The sequence below is a fragment of the Podarcis vaucheri genome (genome assembly GCF_965113315.1).
Source record: "Podarcis vaucheri genome assembly, chromosome: 11".
NCBI classification, from domain to species: domain Eukaryota; kingdom Metazoa; phylum Chordata; class Lepidosauria; order Squamata; family Lacertidae; genus Podarcis; species Podarcis vaucheri.
In genome coordinates this window covers 8957680-8975567 of record NC_138749.1, presented here as the reverse complement: position 1 = coordinate 8975567, position 17888 = coordinate 8957680, and the positions used below count along the sequence as shown (strand labels likewise).

Sequence of the window (17888 nt, the reverse complement as noted above, 5' to 3'; positions counted from 1 at the left end):
AGGGAGCCAGCGTTTGTTCGCAGACAGCTTCTGGGTCATGTGGCCAGGGCAGTAAACGGAAACGCCGTTTACTTTCCCGCTGGAGCTGTACCTATTTATCTACTTGCACTTTGACGTGCTTTCGAACTGCTAGGTGGGCAGGAGCTGGGACCAAACAATGGGAGCTCACCCCATCACGGGGATTTGAACCGCCGACCTTCTGATCAGCAAGGCCTAAGCTCTGTGGTTTAGACCACAGTGCCACCCGTGTCCCATATAAAAACATAAATATAAAACATAATAGAACATTAAACCTAAAAAAACTTCCCTTTTCAGACAGATAATGCCATACCCTCCAACATTTCTCCAATGAAAATAGGGGCAAAGAAATCCGAAATGTGTGTTGGATTGATTTTGTTTGTAGAAAATACTACCAACCTGTCGCAGGCGTCGTTCACCTCAGTCCCTGACCCCCCCCTCCCCAAGAATTAATGACCACAGAGACTGATTTCGATCCAAACAGGCAGCAACTTTATTGAATACAAATGAAAAAGATTTGGCTTGGGCATGAGGCAATCAAATACTTCCGGCCCGCCTGCTGGAAGTAACGCCATAAGTCAATTTGTGTAGGGGCTCCTAAGACTTCCATGAAATACAGTGACCTCCACAGGGACCACCGTCTGGGGGAGTGTCATCAGCCCTGAACCCTGACTGGGCAGAAGGACATGGCAACTTCCCCCAGATCACTTGAACGGGATATGTTAAAATGTGTTGGAAGCCAATGTGTGATGGAACATAGAGGGATGGTGGCTAGGGCCATAGCACACCTCCTAAGGTGATCCGGATAGGGTCGTACCTATTGAATGTATGTCATAGGACTACCCCCAGATGTGGGTGGCACTGTGGTCTAAACCACTGAGCCTCTTGGGTTTGCCAATCAAGTGGTTGGTGGTTTGAATCCCTGAGGTGGGGTGAATTCCCATTGCTCTGTCCCAGCTCCTGCCAACCTAGTTTGAAAGCATGCCAGTGCAAGTAGATAAATAGATACCTTTGCAGCGGGAAGTTAAATGGTGTTTCTGTGCACTCTGGTTTCCTTCACGGTGTTCTGTTGTGCCAGAAGTGGTTTAGTCCTGCTGGCCAGATGACCCGGAAAGTTGTCTGTGGACAATTGCCGGCTCCTGCGGCCTGAAAGCGAGCTGAGCGCCACAACCCCATAGTCACCTTTGATTGGAGTTAACTGTCCAGGGCTCCTTTACCTTTTTTTACTTATAGGACTCCCCCACCACTGGATTGACCTAATAATAATAATAATAATAATAATAATAATAATAATTTATTATTTATACCCCGCCCATCTGGCTGGGTTTCCCCAGCTGGGCGACTTCCAACAGAATATTAAAATACAATAGTCTATTAAACATTAAAAGCTTCCCTAAACAGGGCTGCCTTCAGATGCCTTCTAAAAGTCTGGTGGTTGTTGTTCTCTTTGACATCTGGTGGGAGGGCGTTCCACAAGGCAGGTGCCACTACCGAGAAGGCCCTCTGCCTGGTTCCCTGTAACTTGGCTTCTCGCAGCGAGGGAACCGCCAGAAGGCCCTCAGAGCTAGACCTCTTGATGAATCAACCAGCAGGTGAGTTGATTGATATAGGTTCTACCCAATGCCTAACCCAAAGCCCCTTACAACAGCAGTCAATAAAGTTGTGGTCTAATTTGAACCAAAAATGATTTTGTCACGAGTGGCCATTCAATCTCATAGAAGCTGCGGGGTGGCGGGCTCAAAGCATCTGGGGCTGCAACTAGGGGACTTTCCTGGAGATGATATACTGGATCTTCCGCAGCTTCAGAGGAGGCTAATGTCTAAAAATAATAGCTCTCCAACCATGATTAGAATTATAAAGAGTGCCCACTTATCACTCTTAAGCCAAAAATCAATAGCAAATTTCTCTTCGCTCAAAGGACAAAGCTGTTTGCTTCACTCAGGCAGCAGCTGGCTTGGCGGCCCCCTCCTCTGCCAAGATGCGATGCCCTCCATTCAACAAGACTTGTGGCTGCAGTTGTGGGCTTAGCTAAACCAGCTAGCTTCTAATCATAGGAGGATTAGGACCCCGCGATCTGTTCAAATTAGATAAACAGCTTCCATTACCTTCAAGGGTTAAAGGGTGCTGGAGGAAAGAGGGTTCTTAAATTTAGACACTCTTTGTAGCATCTGCTGTTGCCTTTAATGTGACCTTGGTAGCATGCTAAGATTTCATCTCCTCTCCCTCGAATTAGATGCGGAGAAAGCATGCAAGGCGATAGCCTCAACCTTGCACATTGTCCTTAGATGTGCCACCTTGTTAAGTGCACAGAGAGTTAGTTACCTGAGAATCGCCAGCGATGATGCTCTTCAGAAGCATGGAGATGCATACCGCCCCCCGATCCATAAACCAGTTTAAACTTGAACTTCTTGTGTTTCAAGACAAGGTCAGGGCATCATCAGATGTAAGGTAAAGGTAAAGGGACCCCTGACTATTAGGTCCAGTCATGGCTGACTCTGGGGTTGCGGCGCTCATCTCTCTTTACAGGCCGAGGGAGCCGGCGTACAGCTTCTGGGTCGTGTGGCCAGCATGACTAAGCCGCTTCTGGTGAACCAGAGCAGTGCAGGGAAACGCTGTTTACCTTCCCGCTGGAGCGGTACCTATTTATCTACTTGCACTTTGATGTGCTTTCGAACTGCTAGGTTGGCAGGAGCAGGGACCGAGCAACAGGAGCTCACCCCGTCACGGGGATTCGAACCTCCGACCATCTGATCGGCAAGCCCTAGGCTCTGTGGTTTAACCCACAGCACCATCCGTGTCTCATCATCATCAGATGGAGGTGCCTTAAAGTTTGGGTTTTTTATTTTTTAAAATAGTTTTTTAACATATCTTTTCCAACAGTTATTAAACATACTTTTATATCTTATACAAATTTTTTTTTTTACTTCCATCAGTCACAACTGAAAATTTTCCAATCTTTCCCACTTAATTTACATTTCTTACTTTCGCTATTACCGGTATATTTAAATATCATAACTAATGTCTCTCTTCTTTATCTTCTTTGCAATATTTCATATATTCCTCCTTACAAAACTTCTTGTAGTCCTACCAGCGTAATTTGTTGATTACAGTTGCTCTTCGAATAGTTCGTATATTTCTTCCAATCTTCTGTGAATCTCTGGTCCCACAGGTTTTGAATCCTTCCTGTCATCTTATCCAATTCTGTGTAGTCCATTAATTCACTCTGCCCTGATCCACAACCTTATGTCACCTGAGTTTTATACCTGTGGAAACGTTATTGCTTGATGATGCCTACTTCCCTAGAGCTAGCTCCCTGGTAAAGAAGGATTTAGATGGTTCTAGACCTGGGATGAAATGCCCAGAGAACAGATTGGCCCCTGCCACAGGTGGTTAGCCGTGATCTGGGTTTTCCAAGGATGCTGTCTGCGTATTCACAGGCTCTCGGCGTACCAATCCTTCTGCCTCCTGCCTCCTGTGCTGCTTTGAATAGCTTGAAAATGTGCGTAGCAGGTAGCTGATGTCAAGAGATTTTGCCACTCGATATTTTAAGGCAGAAGCAACCCTTTCAGCAAGAAAAGTGACAAACTCTGTGAAAATGAATCCTGACTCTGGGCAAGCTTTGACATCAGTCTTGGGGAAATGTTCCCTGACACCGTGAGATGAAGTTTGCTTCTCCCTCCCACTCCTCAAATGGGAGAATGTTTCTGACCTAATTATCAGCTGGGAGGAGGAAAGGCCTATGCCTTTGGATGAAATATAATTAACTGGGGCAGTCTTATGGGCCAGAACCACAGGCTCTAGGATCAGAATTTTTGTTTTTTGTTTTTATTGAAAAGAAAAAAAGAAAACACAGAAGAGGAAGGGTATCTTTTTATACGCTATGGCAGCAGCAAGAGTTCTTGTTGGGACTAAATGGAAGAGTAATGAAATTCCCTCTATACAAGACTGGATCCAAAAGCTGACAGAATATGCTGAATTAGACGGTCTATCAGAAAAAAAGAATAAATCAAGTCAGGAATTTGTTTCAAAATGGGAGGTTTTCAAAGAAAATATAAATATAGTAGTCTAAACTCTGTTGCAGCACTTGAGGAACTTCAGTAATAGATGTAAGATAGATATAAGAAATAAGATATATTAAGAAAAAGTTTAATTACGATAAAAGTGTGTAATGGCAAAAAGTAATATGGAATAGACGGGAGGTCGGGTCTTTAGTGTTAAGACCAATTTATGCTTTATTGATTGTTAAGAAAACAATCCCCCTTCCTCTGATCCTGAATCTTCCCAAGAGCAGGAGGACAGTATAGATTTGGAACAGTGGTTTGCAGAGGGGCATAGTTCAGAAAGCAGAAGCTGGGAAATACTGTATGGGGAACAGCTAGGAAATACTGTATGGGGAACAGCTAGCAGAATAAGCACTGGGAGAGAGGGGGTTAACAGATTCACAGTCATTGGACAGTGTCCAATCTGATCTCCCCAAAGTCATGATCTCCCCAAAGTCATGAAGAGCTCAGAAAGTGTTAGAACAGAAAGTGCAGAAGGCACAAACTCAGATTACAAGATGTAGGAGTGACGTAGATTAATAGGGATGGAGGGTGTGTGAACCTTAACTGGGAGCACCACCATTTCTAGGAGATGTGTTCTTTCTTCTCTCACTGTGATTATTAAAGTTTCTAACTGGTAATACGTTCCTTTCTTTGATCTTATCTACTGCCACAGGGGGAGGAAGCTGATTCCCCGAAGCCTGACACTCTTCTGGCAGACATCCTTTTTGTTTGTGGGGTGGCCATCCCGGCCTCTGAATGCCCCAGAGTGACACTACAACTAGGGGAATTTGGGGTGGGGGGGGGAGAAGGACCACTCATAATGTTCATTTCTTGATCCTCTTCTCAAATCCCCAAGATGATCCTTCCAAATTTGCAACCTGTGAATACGCCAGCAATTTTTTTGGGTGGTGGTGGTGGTGGGGTTCTTCAGCCCCACAAGGAAGCCACAGGTCTGAGCACAGCTGCCACATATGGTGAGCCTAGTGGCATTTCTTGTGACCTATGCAAATCCTACCAGATCTAATGACATTCAGTGAAACCTTAATTGCGTGGTGAGTTCCCACCACCCACCAGTGGAAATAAAGACACAAGACACCATTATTAAGGTTAATGGGCAAAAATTGGCCACAACTTTATTGGTTACAGGTGAAGAGCGGTATTTGCTTAGGCATTGGTCCTATCCAACTATCCGGCTTCAGCCTGGTTGCATGAAGACTGGGAAGGGTTAACACAAGCAGGGGGAGCCCTGCTGATGCACATCAACTAGGTACTCCCCTGGGGTCACTGCTCGGGGGCACGCTTTAGGACCTGGCCTCCATAGGCTTCGGACAAGGCCACGCCCCCTGGAATTCTTTACTGGACTACCCTTCAATATTTGGGGGAGGTGATGGTGCTCGCCCCATCTCATCTGCATAACAATACCCCTACCAATGCCTAACTGCCAAACCAATTGAGTTGTGAAGATTTGCTATGAGGTAGGCGAAAAACCACATGGCTGGTACCAATTTGCCAAGTGGAAAAAAATCCTACCAGGCGCCTTAACGGCGACCAACTGAGGTCCATAGCAAGGTCAAAGGAGAACCTTAAAGGCTGGGCAGGTGGGAAACCTTAGCAGCTGAGAGGTCCAAAGAGGGAGATCCCAGGGCCACGCCTGCCTTAAATTAGGCAAGCCTCACCCCCAGAGCCAGCCGATTGGCTGGCTCAGGGGATGACGTGGCCCGAGGATTCCCCTGATCGCATGGGGCTGGGAGCCAGCCTCCGCGCGAGTGTTGGGGGCGTGAAGCCCGCAACACCACCTCCTCCAGAGGTCGGAAGTGGCTTTGTCATGCATGTATTTTGGGCAGCTTGACTGCAGAACCCATGATGCAGTGTAAACAAGAGAGGGTGTCCTGGGTTGTAAAATGGGTGCAGCAATACAAGCTATAGAAAACCAGCCTCGTTTACGATGGAATAAATTATGCTGGGGTAATTTACCCTGTTTCCAAACTCCATTCAGTAGTAGATCTACTGAGGAGGCAGAGGGAAAACGAGCCTTTAAAGCAGAGTTTAATTTACACCACCTTTCTCTCCAGTGTAACTTATTCTGGGTTTTTAGTTCATGGAGTTTGGGTTTGGAATAGGGGTAAGTCTCTTCCTAACCTATCCTGCCCCCATCATTCCTCTAGAATGCCCCTTTCCTAGGACTTTCCTTGGTGGGGCTGGATTGGCCAGGATAGAGGACTCACACCAGAATATCAGTCAATTTAGCGAGAGATCCACCAATTACAATCTCCACCCGTCCCAGCAGAACTTGGGTTTGAATGGCTCTTGAAGAGATAAATCCATGCATGCATGCATGCACTGAGTTTTGCTGCACATATCTTAGTTTCGGAAAGGTCTCGGCAAATTGGAGCGAGTTCAGGTCAGGATAATCCAAAGGATCATGGAGATGAAAGCTGTGATTTATTAGGAAGGCTGAAAAGAGCTAAACTATGTATCTCGCCGTTCAAAGAGGCAATTAAGGAGGAAGGATATGAGAAGAGTCAACAAGTATTTTTGAAGGGTGCTAACAATGTGGAGGAAGAGAAATTATTTAACGTGATAGATGGGAGCATAGCAGAGCAGCACGATTAAATTAAGAGGAGGGAAATTTATGCTGAGTACTGGAGAAAATCCACTGACAGCCAAATGCATCTCATGTGTTGCAGAATAATACGAAACCAAAGTGGCGAAGGAGGAGTGTGGGGTGAAACAGAAGGAAGAGGGGATGCCCCAGATAAACAGATAGCCATTTCCAACCTAGCAGCCTGATCTGAGGCATGCTTAAAAAGTAAAGGGACCCCTGACCATGAGGTCCAGTCATGACCGACTCTGGGGTTGCGGCGCTCATCTCACTTTATTGGCCGAGGGAGCTTCTGGGTCATGTGGCCAGCATGACTAAGCCGCTTCTGGCGAACCAGAGCAGCACACGGAAATGCCGTTTACCCTCCCGCCGGAGTGGTACCTATTTATCTACTTGCACTTTTTGTGGTGCTTTTGAATTGCTAGGTTGGCAGGAGCAGGGACCGAGCAACGGGAGCTTACCCCGTCACAGGGATTCAAACCGCTGACCACAAGTCCTAGGCTCTGTGGTTTAACCCACAGCGCCACCCGAGTCCCATGCTTACTTGGAGGTAAATTCCATTAAACATGATGGGATGTCAAGGATTTAATCCAGGGATGGGGAACCCTACCAATGTGATTGGACTCCAATACCTGCATACTATCATATGCCTAGGGACTGCCAGGAGGACAGTGTAGGGTTCCAGCCTCACATAATGTTTGAATCCAACATGAAGGGGCTAAATCATAGAGTAAGCTTTTCTGCCAGGTTTATCCTATGTCATCGCTTCCCACCTTGAGAGGAAATGGGTCACCAAGCCTTTGTTATCTCTCTCTCCATGTGAATTTTAGTATGTAAAGAGCTCTGAGCTGGTTGATCTGGCCGCATGGCTTTAACCAGCCTCTTTTTTTCCAAACTAGAATGGCATCTGAAACTACCAATAGTTTAGCAACTTTTTGCCTTTTGTAACTAAGCAATGTTTTGACTGCCTGCGCATCTTTTCTGACCGCTGCATGGAAAAGCACATGAATCTGACCTTAGAAGAGTTTTGTAAGTAAGCCAATTAATTTATGACTTACCGAACGTGTGTTCTATCTCAGTGCTAGGGAAGTGATATAGCTTAGGAAGAGCTTGTCAAAGGGGACATTTTTGGGACTCGCTGGAAGGACACATTTTAACGTTTTGCAGCCTATGTTTCTTTGCTGCATGTTTTGCAATGTTAAATCTTTGCTGGAAATTTCTCACTCAAGAGTACTTGCCCCAAACTTGGGTCTTGGCTTCCAAATGCCCCAACAGACAGGAGGGGGTGGTGCAAATCTAGTGACAGCCTTGAAAAGGAGGAAGCCAGCGAAAACAGGGAGCTTTTGAGGTGACTGTAGAGCTCCTGCTTGGTCTGCTTCCTGGGCTAAGTGCAGGTCTTCAGGCAGAAAGTGTCCATCATGTCCATTAGGAGGCAATTGTTCTGTGCTGCTTTAAAAATTATTTATGGATTCATTTCATAAAATGTATACAATACTTGGTTGCAACAACAACAACCACCTCCAAAGCAGTCTACAAAAGGATAAAATAAAATCGAGCAAAATAACCATACATAAAAACATACAAAAGTTAAAATATTGCAACAGATTAAAATCACTCCAATTTTCTAAGCATCTGGGTAGGCTTACCAATGAGAATGTTTTTAGCAGGTGCTGAAAAAAGCATAGAAACAGCACCTGCTTGATCTTAATAGGCACGGATTCCTACATTGACTCCCAGTACGTTTCCAAGCACAAGTCAAAGTGTTGGTGCTGACCTTCAAAGCCCTATACGGCCTTGGCCCAGTATACCTGAAGGAGCGTCTCCACCCCCATCATTCAGCCCAGACACTGAGGTCCAACTCCGAAGGCCTTCTGGAGGTTCCCTCCCTACAAGAAGTGAAGTTACAGGGAACCAGGCAGAGGGCCTTCTCGGTGGTGGCGCCCGCCCTGTGGAATGCCCTCCCTTCAGATGTCAAGGACATAAACAACCATCTGACTTTTAGAAGGCATCTGAAGGCATCCCTGTTTAGGGAAGTTTTTATGTTTGATGTTTTTGTGTGTTTTTAATATTCTGTTGGGAGTTGCCCAGAGTTGCTGGGGAAACCCAGCCAGATGGATGGGGTATAAATAATAAATTATAATAATATTATTATTGAATTTTGGGGGTATTTATTTGTGTGGTGCTTTCATAATCTTTGACATTTCAAGCAGTATATAAATCATCGTCATCATCATCATAACTGTGACCCCACTTTTCTTGTTCTTGTAAAGAATGCAAGCAGGTTATCATCCATTACTCTCTCCTCACAGTAGCCAACAAGTTGCCTATGGGAAGTCGGCAGTTTTCTTGCTCTAAAACTGGCCGTTTCTCTCATTTGCATTTTTTTAAAAAAACCTTGATTTCTCAAAAGTTTCATTTTTAATTTTGCTTTTCATCTCAGATTTAAGTGCATTGATACATGGAGCCATTTCCTTGTTAGTATATTCTGCTGTCTCCCCCAGAGGCTATATACTTGGCAGATGGATGCATTGTTTTTAATTAGATTTTTTCCCCCCATTGCGTGGAAAAATAATTATTATTCTTGGCTTTTAGGAGACGGTATTTGTTATTGTTGTTCTTTTAATGATCACTCCTCCTGGTGTTATTTCATTTCCCAATTACAATGTGTATGTATGCTCAGTCCTGCCGTTGCTTCCAAAAAGGAATTGTAAGCATTCACAGACCCAACCGATTCCCCAAAGATTTGTCTTATATCTTGGGTGTTATTATATCTCTGTGTTTGTCTCTTGCACTTGGTTTCTTCCCCCTTTTACTTCCTTTTATCTGTGAATGGGTCGTAAGTTGTTCGGGATAAGCTGGGCATGTTTAGCCTGGAGAAGAGGAGGTTAAGGGGTGATATGATAGCCATGTTCAAATATATAAAAGGATGTCACATAGAGGAGGGAGAAAGGTTGTTTTCTGCTGCTCCAGAGAAGCGGACACGGAGCAATGGATCCAAACTACAAGAAAGAAGATTCCACCTAAATATTAGGAAGAACTTCCTGACAGTAAGAGCTGTTTGACAGTGGAATTTGCTGCCAGGGAGTGTGGTGGAGTCTCCTGCTTTGGAGGTCTTTAAGCAGAGGCTTGACAACCATATGTCAGGAGTGCTCTGATGGTGTTTCCTGCTTGGCAGGGGGTTGGACTCAATGGCCCTTGTGGTCTCTTCCAACTCTATGATTCTATGATTCTATGATTTTTGTTTTCTTGATGCTGCTCAGCAAAATTGCTCTAAGTTGTTTTGGACTACAATTCCCAGGGACAAATCAGCTGGGGGTGATAGAAGCTGTAGCCCAATACACCTATAGGACACCCGGATTTGATTTAGGGCACTTTGGAGAGATTCCAGTTTGACTCAGAACAGCCCCATATCTGTATGAAGTGGCCTGCTTCGGTTTGGGATTCAGGATTCATCTGTGTCCGATGCACAATGATGTCTTTCGCACTACAGTGGTACCTCGGGTTACAGACGCTTCAGGTTACAGACTCCGCTAACCCAGAAAAATTACCTCAGGTTAATTAAAAGGGTAAAGGACTCCTGGACGGTTAAGTCCAGTCAAAGGCGACTATGGGGTTGCGGCAGGAGCTGGGACAGAGCAATGGGAGCTCACCCTGTTGCGGGGATTTGAACTGCTAACCTTCTGATCGGCAAGCTCAAGAGGCTCAGTGATTTAGACCACAGCACCACTGTGGGTGTTACACCACTAATGGCCCTTTCACACATGCAAGTTATCACTTGATGCTGCAGTCATTCATTGATGGACATGTATATGGTGCTCCCAGTTCAATAAAAGAATCCAGTGAACCATTCAGGATTTTTAACATCATGGAAAGCAAGAAGAAGAAAAGACTCTGACAACAACTGATCAATTTTGTCATTTGTAAATACGTTATGAAATGCAAATTCACTTTGCATTTTAAAGGAGTGGGATTTCTAGCCTTCTGGTAATGCACAGCTTGAAAAACCCTTTCACTAGCTGACCTCTTTTAAAATGAGTCTTGCAGAACAAATAAAAATTTTCTGAGCAGCTGTGAGGGCTCTTTGGGGCTCTTTAAGACCAGATAGCTACATAGATCAAAGTGGGAAGCAGCATCCAAGGTTTATTCAAACTTAATTTGGAAACGAAGAGCACGCATTTCGATATGTTCCCATTATCTGAAGTGTGGCTGCCAAAACTGAAGTCATTGACGATGCAAAGGTCTCGATCTATGATTGAGGACTGGAATGTTTTGACATTGGAGCCAAGTAAATACTGGGAAAAGATGTTGGGTTTCTGAAATCCTGTCTCTTGCTGATTTACCTTTTTCTCCCCAGCCAACCAGTGCTATGAGAAATAGTGAAAGAAGGATTTCTTTAAAGCAAGGGTGGCTAGTGGCCAGTGGCTCTCCAGATCATAGAGCTTGGACTCATAAGCTGAAGGCACCGTGAGGATCATAAAGTCCAATCCCCTGCAATGCAGAAATATACAGCTGTCTCTTACGGGGATCAAACCTACAACCTTGAGATTATCAGCACCATGGTTTAACCAACTGAGCTATCAGTGTAGATGGACTTTGACTTTCATCACCCAGTGCCAATATAGTTCATAGTCACATCAGGTTTACTGCGTCAGTTTTCTTTTAAAATAGTTTTTATTTGGTTTTACAAATTGATGTTCACATTCCAAATCACAAATAACAAACACATGAGATTCTTCCGAATCTCTAGACTCGCCCCCCCCCGCCATGGGCTCTTTACTTAACCCTTTCAGCTGCATACTATAAGTTACTCTAATTTTCCAGTTCTCCATTATGTCCAAAGTCTTTGTTACATTACAAGAGTTATTTAAGACCTGCTAAAGAGTTCAACTGTTTACAGTGGTCTCTCAAATATAATATAAATTCCCTCCATTCTTTGTTGAAGTTGTGATCCTCCTGATTTCCCCGGTAATTTTTGCCATCTCAGCATAGTCCATCAACTTAGTCTGTCATTCTACTCTGGTAGGAACCTTATTGTCTTTCCAAATTTGGGCTGCCAGCATCCTTGTCACTGTTGTTTACTGCGTAGGTTTTCCTAGTTATAACACTAGTGCCTCTGTTTCAGAGTCTCACATTCTTTTTGCACTATTAACAAATCCCCGCTTGGTCATTCCGCTCGCTGGGTGCCAGGGTTTCTGTGGGGATAACTGTGTATGAGGATAGAGAAAACCATGGTGAACAGCTTGGGATCCTTGGAAGAAAAGTTGGATTATAAATGCAATAAATTAATAACTTTAAAGATGAGGAAGTGCAGTCCGTCAGAGAAACTGCAGAGACATGCTTAATCTGTGGCAAGCCTTACAGTTTGTAGGTGGGTTAGAAATGACCGCTCCACGCTTAAAACGGGGGGCGCCCTTTGTGTGGACGCGTGCAGCCCCTAGATCTGGAGTGGCCCCATCAGCATAGGCTTGGCTTTGCCTTCCCTCAGGTGGGATACCTGGAGGTCTCTGCCTACCTCAGTCAGTTGTCCAATCCCATCTGGGGGAAGCGTTGCCAAGGAGACCAGGCCAGGTAGGGGAGGGACTACCTGCCCACACAATAGAGGGAGGATCTTACCTGGGAATCCTCACTTGGCTCCAGAGCTTCTCCCACCCTACCCACCCTCAGTTAATGTCTTATTTGTGGGTTAACTTTTCTTCACAGGTTTTGCAGGTTAACTTTTCTTCACAGGTATGTGGGCGCTGCTACGTTAAGGTCGCTGTTAAAGGGCCGGAAAGGAATTTCCCTGCATTGGCAGGTTTCGCCTTTCCCGTAGCAAAACATCACAACTTTGGCGGTATCAGGCCTTGGGCGGAATCCTTTAGTCCATCTTCCTCTTTGTGGCGGTGACACCAGGGTTCCCCGTTAAAGGGGTTTCTGAAGGGAGGCTTTGACCGTACGCCGAAAGGTCGTCATTGCTCTCCCCTGCGGCGGCAGCATAACGGGGGCGGCCATCTCTGCTTGAACATATGTTCTCCAGAGCCGGCCCATCCCCCCCCCCACTGGATAACCCTGAAGCTCCCTAGGTCCCCGGCTGGGGACTGGGGAGGGAGAACACCCAATGCCTGAGCCAAGGTCTACCCACATTTGAAAGTTAATAAAGTTGTGGCCAATTTAATCCCATAGCACGTTGTCTTGAGTCGTTATTTCACATGGCGGGGGGACCGCGTGGGATCTGGGGACTCCGCCTGTCCACACAATGTAGTAAAACAAACACTCTAATGCTCACTCTAATGTGCTATTGTTATGCTGATCAGAATAGAGAGAGACATGGATGGAAGGAAGAAGGGGTGATTTAGATGTGCCCAGGGCACCAACAGACCTTGAACATATCATTCCAGGGAGAAACTTCCTAGGTCCCACAGCTCCATTCGGGGATGTGTGAGTCCTGGGTTGCACCTGAGCCAAGCAGGAAGACGATGGAGGTGCTGCAGTTATGGTTGATTTGTTGCCGAGTCGCTTCTGATTTTGGAGGGCAGCATATTTGAATATATTTATCAAGCCGGGCTCACATTGCGAATTCTAATCCATTACGAAGGTGCCGGGGGGAGCGGATGGATGGCTGTTGTTATTATTACACATTCAAGAGTAGAAAATATGTTAAATATGGAGCTGCTGACAAGGTGACCTGCATTCCTGTTCAGGCCGAAGGTGCCTCGTTACAAAGGTTTGCATCCAAATGTTATCAGAGGGTTTTCATCCATGGTTCTGAAGACTTAAAAAAACCCAAACATGCTCTGCCTTCACCATTTCACTAACTTTTAGGGGTTCCTATAGGATCTGATGAAGCTGGCATCATGAGTGATCATGACATTTTACCATTGTACTGTTGAGAGTGTATTAACTTATGGCCTGTGTGTGTGGTTTGGGAGCTGCACGGTCAGGGGAAAAACAGTGCTGTCCAGGGTTGTAAAGACTGTGGAGAGAATAATTGGGTGCACTCTTCCCACCTTGGATCAAATCTACGCTTCCAGGTGTCATAAGAAAGCTGCACCCCGGAAATGATCTCTTTCAGCTTCTGCCTTCTGGAAGAAGGTACAGGGTTATAAAGACTAGGACTAGCCACCTGAGAAACAGTTTCTATCCAAAGGCGATTTTGGTTTTAAACGCAGTGTAAGGTCCCTGCTCCTGCCAACCTAGCAGTTCAAAAGCACGCAGTGCAAGTAGATAAATAGGTACCACTCCGGCGGGAAGGTAAATGGCATTTCCGTGCGCTGCTCTGGTTCTCCAGAAGCAGCTTAGTCATGCTGGCCACATGACCCGGAAGCTGTACGCCGGCTCCCTCAGCCAGTAAAGCAAGATGAGCGCCGCAACCCCAGAGTCGGCCACGACTGGACCTAACAGTCAGGGGTCCCTTTACCTAAGGTAGTCTCTATGGGAGTATATTGTATTTAATTATGGGGTATCAGAGTTTTTAGGGGGCTAACCAAGCTGGGGTAGCTGGGATAGCAGGCTTGTTGGTTTTGGAATGTCTGATGTAGATTTTTTTCAATTTTGTTGTTCTGACAATAAAGATTATCGTACTGTATCTGAGAAATAGGAAAATGATCTGGATTAATGCAAATGCAGGTATGCTTAGGTTTGTTACGGAAAAGGAGCAATGCGGCAACGAGCTGCAGCTGGCTGGAATGCAAAACAGGATGTTGATGTTTGGGACTGTACCATGGGAACAAAGGGGCAGTCTATTCACTGTGCTAAGCACCGGATGTTAGCTCAGAGTGTCATTTGACCTGTACCGGAAGTACAGGGGTGGAGTTTATTCTCTCTGCTATTGGAGTCTGATGAGTACAGATGCGTTTCTCTGTACTGCTGCAAAGACAGAAATAAAGACATGTAAATACATTTCTGTCTATCTCTTTCCCCTCCCTGGGGGAGGCAGGGAGGAGGGAAGAGTGGTGTGTTCTTCTCACGCTTGAGGAGGATCGCCGATAGTGACCTAGCCTGTATCCTGCCGGGAGACGCAGACGGGGAGGTCAACAAGGAGCGCAAGCCGGGTGCCTGGAGAGTGGCCAGTTTCCTCTGATATAGGCTTGAGAATCCAACAAGGTAAGGGGTGCCGACTAGCCCCACATTGAGGGGTTGCAATCTTGTGACATGGGGCGAGTGAAGCAAAGATCACCTGTGTGCTGAGTGTAGGAGATCATTGCTTCACTTGTCCAAGCCTCAGCCCAGCTCCTGGGCTGCCAGGCTGCTGGTCTAAGGCTGGGATAAGCAAGCACGAAGATCGACTTCCACACTTGTCCCAGCTGCTGCCTGGCTCCTGGGCTGCCTGGTGAAGGCTGGGGCAGGCTGGGGTTGGGGCACATGGAGAGGCGTGGGGCAGCGGCAGGGGGTCGGGACCCCCTCAATATGGGGGGCCGCTGCCAAAATATATCAGGGGAACTGAAGCCCCCTCTGCCCCATATACCTGGCATTGCTGGCTTAGCTGCCTGCAGGACATTGCCGTTCCCACCATTTTGGAGGGGAGAAATTTGTCACACATTTCCTCCCTTGGAAGAAGAAGAGAGATGGGAGAATGTTACGGCCTGAGAGTGATTTCACCCAATGGGGAGAGGTGGTGACGGGCTATTTAAACTTACTCTGCCCCACACTCTTCCCTCTTCTATTTTTGGCACCCCCCCTCTGCCCATTTGCAGTGTGGCTCTGGGACGTGGGTGGCACTGTGGTCTCAACCACTGAGCCTCTTGGACTTGCCAATCAGAAGGTTGGCAGTTCGGGTCTGTGTGATGGGGTGAGCTCCCGTTGCTCTGTTCCAGCATGGGCCAACCTAGCAGTGCAAGTAGATAAATAGGTACCACTGCGGCAGGAAGGTAAACAGCATTTCCGTGCGCTCTGGTTTCCGTCACGGTGTCCCGTTGCGCCAGAAGCGGTTTAGTCCTGCTGGCTTCATGACCCGGAAAGCTGTCTGTGGACAAACGTTGGCTCCCTCAGCCTGAAAGCGAGATGAGCGCCGCAACCCCATAGTCGCCTTTGACTGGACTTAACCATCCAGGGGTCCTTTACCTTTTTAATTTATTTTGGTTCTACAGGCCATCCGTACGTTTTCCAGGGACTGAGTAGGAATTTGGCTTATTGGCATGTGGACTGGGTAGGTGAGAAGATTTTGAAAAGAATGGAACACTTACCTGAGACAGTGTTGGGTTGTGGGCACCCTTTAGTCACTGTGGTCAGGCATGGTCTGCGGGTGCTGTGGGGTGCCCTTTGGCCTGACAGAGACATCGGGGTGAACGTTGGCTGACGGGGCCACGGTGTGCCTTTTGGGCTCTTACACCCAAGGTCCACACAGCAGGGAGGGAGGAATTTAATAATAATAATAATAATAATAATAATAATAATAATAATAATGGACATGGGTGGCGCTGTGGGTAAAACCTCAGTGCCTAGGGCTTGCCAATCGCATGGTTGGCGGTTTGAATCCCCGCGGCGGGGTGAGCTCCGTCTTTCGGTCCCTGCTCCTGCCCACCTAGCAGTTCGAAAGCACCCCTAAGTGCATGTAGATAAATAGGTACCGCTTTATAGCAGGAAGGCAAACGGCGTTTCCGTGTGCTGCGCTGGTGCCAGCTCGCCAGAGCAGCTTCGTCACGCTGGCCACGTGACCCGGAAGTGTCTCCGGACAGCGCTGGCCCCCGGCCTCTTAAGTGAGATGGGCGCACAACCCTAGAGTCGGACACGACTGGCCCGTACGGGCAGGGGTACCTTTACCTAATAATAATAATAATAATAATAATAATAATAATAATAATAATTTTTTATACTTCGCCCTCCCCGTCCAGAGCCGTGCTCAGGGTGGCTAACACCAGTAAAATTACAGTAAAAACATACTGGGGGAAAAACCCAATTTAAAATACAGGTTAAAATGCAATTTAAAATGTAGCCTCATTTTAAAAGTAGCCCATAGATCAAAACCATAAGGGGAGGGAAACATAAGGGTCAGACTGAGTCCAAACCAAAGGCCAGGCTGAACAGCTCTGTCTTGCAGGCCCTGCGGAAAATTGTCAAGTCCTGCAGGGCCCTAGTCTCTTGTGACAGAGCGTTCCACCAAGTCGGGGCCAGTACTGAAAAGGCCCTGGCCCTAGATGAGACCAATCTAACCACCTTGCGACTTGGGACCTCCAAAGTGTTGTCATTTGTGGACCTTAAGGCCTCCCGCGGGGCATACCAGGAGAGGCGGGCCCATAGGTTTCATTTAAGGAAACCTTGCTGCAGGCACACAGTGTGTGGCTCTTAACTTGCCCAGGTGATGCAAGTAGAAATTATCCCCTTCTATTAATGAACATCTGCCCAGACCTAAGTTGATTTGGTTACATTGGCTGAATCTGACTAGTTAATTTGTTTTGCAGATCCTCAGGTTGTTATATGTTAATAAATATAACCTATTCATCCACATTTACTGCTTTTCTTTTTTCAGGGACAGTGTGGCCTAGTGTTTGGAGTTGTGGAAGGGGACCTGGGCATGCAGAGTGTGAGTCTCCTCTCAGCTAGGAAGTTCATTGGGTGACCAGTCGTTTGCTCTTAGTCTAACCTCCCTCATAGGGTTGTTGAGAGGATAATACATGAAGGAGAAGAAATATGTGTGTCACCTTCAGTTTTTTGGAGGAAAAAGTGGGATGCAAATGTAAAAAAATAATTAAATGCCCTATACTTGGACAGGTTTTGTCCTGAAAGGCGGCGTGCAAGACTTTGGAATAAATGTATGGATGGAGCAAGAACAACAGTTTTAAATTGCTAAATTGCCTTGGCTGAGAACACCAGCTTTCGGGCAGATTTCAGATCAGTTTTCATTTTCCCCCAGGTCCTGCTACAAATGATGTTTCTGAATGGCAAAGCCTGGAATCACCTCTGGAAAGATCAAGGGAAATCGGATCTTAACAGCTCTGAAGGACACCACACGTAAGAAGAATTCTCTCTCATCAAATATTAAGTTCGCAAATGGGTCTTGCTGTATTTTTTTTTACACCGATTTCCCTTACAGCCTCCCTTTTCTTCCTGAAATTAAACATGCATGCACAGAGCTGCTCACTAAACTGAGGTGTGTGTGTGTGGATATCCCATCAAGTGGAAAGAATGAGCAGCGGAGTGGTATGGAGAAATCTCAGTGGATTCAACAGATATAATGGGTACTTCTAACATTTCTCCAATGAAAATAGGGATGTCCCATTCCATAATGATGATTTTACTATTTATACCCA

At 46.2% G+C, this 17888-nt stretch overlaps 1 long non-coding RNA gene across 1 annotated transcript in view; it reads right to left on the bottom strand.

Moving 5' to 3' along the window:
- Positions 1-16779, bottom strand: part of LOC309514305 — a 223117-nt gene extending 206338 nt beyond the window's left edge. Inside the window, exon 1 of the long non-coding RNA XR_014211906.1 lies at positions 16495-16779. This is a non-coding gene — a long non-coding RNA (uncharacterized lncRNA). The remainder of the gene's footprint in view (positions 1-16494) is intronic.
- Between the last annotated feature and the right edge of the window lie 1109 nt (positions 16780-17888).